Raw genomic sequence first — 3292 nt, forward strand, 5'->3', positions numbered from 1 at the left:
AATTCCCCATTGAACTCAAAGTCGTTCCTCTTTAGATTTATTTCTAACAACTGGATGAGTTCTTTATCAGGCCTGGATTTGTCTGGGTATTTTTGAAAAATATTTTTTACGGCCTGTATTCCTTCCTGGATGTCGATATTTGTGTAAAGGCTGTCAATGTCCATAGTGAACAGGACAGCCTCTTGGGGAATTTCAAGTGCTTTAACTTTTTGAATGAAGTCATATGTGTCTTTTAAATAGCTAGGGTGGCCCGTGGAAAGGGGATTTAAATAAAAGTCCAGGAATTCGGCCGTATAGTACGTTTCGCTTCCGCAATCCGATACTATAGGCCTTCCTGGAGGAATTTCGTGGGGTTTGCTCCATTTGGCCGGATCTTTATGTATTTTAGGGAGCATGTAGAATCTCCTGCTCCTGGGCTCTGTGTCCCCCAAGAGATAGGACTTCTGTTTGGCATTTATGTGCTTTTTTGTATACAGGATCTGAACTATTTCTTTGACTAGGGGTACGGTGTCTGGATAAATGGGTTTGTCTAATTTTTTATAATAAGTTCTATCCTGTAATTGTCTGTACCCTTCCCACAGATATTGCTCACGGTCCATAATAACCGTTGCACTGCCCTTGTCAGCTGGTTTGATGATAATGTTTTGGTTATTTTTTAGTTCTTCAAGAGCACTGATTTCCTCAGGAGTGAGGTTACGTTGTTCCCAATATGGTCTGCAGTGTCTCTTGAAGGATCTAAGGTCTGTATCAAACAATGTGAGAAGTTCAGTGGGCAGTTTATCCATGGGTGGGACCCAGTCCGATTTAGGTGTGAAAGGTGGGGGAGTTTGATCTGTGTCATTTTGAAAATAAGATGCCAATTTTAGTCTTCGGTGGTATTGTTGCAGATCATACCGCATTTGCCTCCCGCTATATTGTCTGTTAATTTTCCATGCTGGAATAAAAGTTAGGCCTCTATTAAGCAGGCTGAATTGTGGGTGAGTGATTTTGGTTTTCTTGACCAAAACAACCACATTTTTGTTCCCCTCCTGTGCATGCAGGCTTATGGGGAGGTTTAATTTAAATATTGAAGCCAATGTTCCAGCATTTTTCCGGCTGTACTCCCTGTCCAGTGAATATTGTCACTCTCCGTGTGGAACTCTGATCTGGGCAGGGCCGGAATATGATTCAGGTTGGCAGTGATGTAACCACTCAGGATGTTTAATTGTGTTTGCTCTTTTGTTGGGAGCGTTCCTGAAAAGTTAAGTTCCGGAACCCAAATCCGAGCAAGCGGGAATTTTTCTTTCGCCGCTCTTACTGCCGCCTGCATTTGTTTAATGGCAGTGTCTTTGGCGTTTTGAGTCCGACTGTTAATGCCCAGCGCTAAAATAAGATGCTCTACATCATTCGAGACCAAGATTTTATTTATCACGGCCTCCATGTGTCTGAACGTGGCCCCAGGATAGCTTTCTATTTGGAGGTCTGGGTTCTTAAAGGGGGGAATCCTGGAGAGATTGGAATCCCCAATAATCAGCCATTTTTTTCGGACAGTTAGTTTCCACTCAATCATCTTTCTGGAAGTGTTTATGTGCCTGTTTGGAACACCCTCACTGGAGTCACATGGTGTTGCAGAAGGCACCCTGAGCTCCACGTTAATACGGGCCTGTGTGGCTGTTCTAAGGCTGCCGATTTTGTCTGGGCTTAGGGTCACCCTTTGTGAGCTGCCGTCATTATTCTGTTCGCACTCTCCCTGATCCTCGATAATAACGAGTTCCTCTTCCAATCTAACACAGGGATTGGAACTCGGGTGAGGAGTGCGTTGTGCTTTTGGGGAGGAGGGAGGATCTAGCGTGATATCGGACTGACTGTCCGAATCCTCTTCCCTAAAAGGGGACCAATCGTTTGGTGGATCTGTCATGGTGGAAGTTGTTCTGGAAGATTTTGGTACTGGTTGGGTGGACAAATCTGGTAGGGAGTGTGCCTCGGCCTCAGCGTGCACAGAGACCTGCACCGCTATGGCACCGCCCGCTGTGTCAGGTGGTAGAGAAGAAGCAGCAAGGACATTTTGCGTCTCTGCTTCCTCTCTCGCGTCCTCCACCTCAGTAGTGGGTGTAGGGATCTTCCATTTGTCACCTATCAGTGTGTGAGCATCCTGTATTGATTTGTATCTCAGTCTTTTACCAATCCCACGTTTTGCCCATAACACAGCAGTGTTAAAGCATTCTTCCCAGCCCTGGGAAGGATAGTGCTGCAGCTTGGCCATTTCTTCCACCAATGTGTCCTCATAGTGGTTTTTAAGGATCAACATGGTGGTATAGGCCCAGTTTTTAGCATTGCCTTCTATAAGGGCTTGTGTTGTGGGATTTGGCAGAGCTGGTTTAATGACCTCGGATAGATTTTTCTCCATCTTGGTCAATGCAGGAGGTTGTTCATGGCTCACATTATTTTTGTGGTGTACCAGTTTAATTATTTTGAACAAGGTACGGGTTTTTGTAACAAAATCTGGGTCATCTGATTGCTTTTGAGCAACATTTTTTTGTCTCTGTTGTGTGCTCGTTTTTTGCTGTTGTGGACGAGTTGTCCATGATTGATTTGTTTTTTGTGGGATCCCTGTGACAGGTCCCCAACGGACCTGAGGTTCAAAAAATTGTGGTCTGAAAGACCGCTGATGTGATGCAGTACGGTAAGTATTTGGTGCCCTCGTGTGGCCTGAAAATTTAACTGCATTTGCATAGAAGAGGGCCCTTTGTTCCTGTGCATGACGTAGGTTCTGGTTATTGCCATATTTAACCACGTCTGCATAAGAGAATGGCCTCTCTCCTTGTGGATGGTGTCCCGTACGGTGGTGAGGACGGTGCATAGCTGTGTTTCGGACAGCACGCCTGCGTCCACGGGTGACAACCATCCAACCATCTCTGTCTGGCAGAATCATATTTTCCGAAAAGCTTTTCTTTTCTATTGCTTTTTAAACAAAATATTTATTTGGGATGTTTTTTGTGTATTGAAATAAAATAAAATACAGAACTGAAATCAAGAATCTTTGTTTTTTTTAATTTTTCAAAAATAATTCTCTCTGAGAATTTGAAAATAAAATCAAGCAGTTGCCTGATTTTAAATAAAAATAATAAAATGTGCTTTTAAAGAAATATTTTCCTGAAAATAAATTCTCTCTGAGAGCTTGAAAATAAACTGAGTAGTTGCCTCAGTTTAAATGAGAAAAATAAAATTAAATAAAACAAAATAGAAATATTCTCAAAATATTTTTTTCAAAAGATTCAAAAGAAAATGGAACAAGCCGTTGCAACGTTTCGGT

The sequence above is a fragment of the Silurus aristotelis genome (genome assembly GCF_946808225.1).
Source record: "Silurus aristotelis genome assembly, chromosome: 6".
Taxonomy (NCBI): domain Eukaryota; kingdom Metazoa; phylum Chordata; class Actinopteri; order Siluriformes; family Siluridae; genus Silurus; species Silurus aristotelis.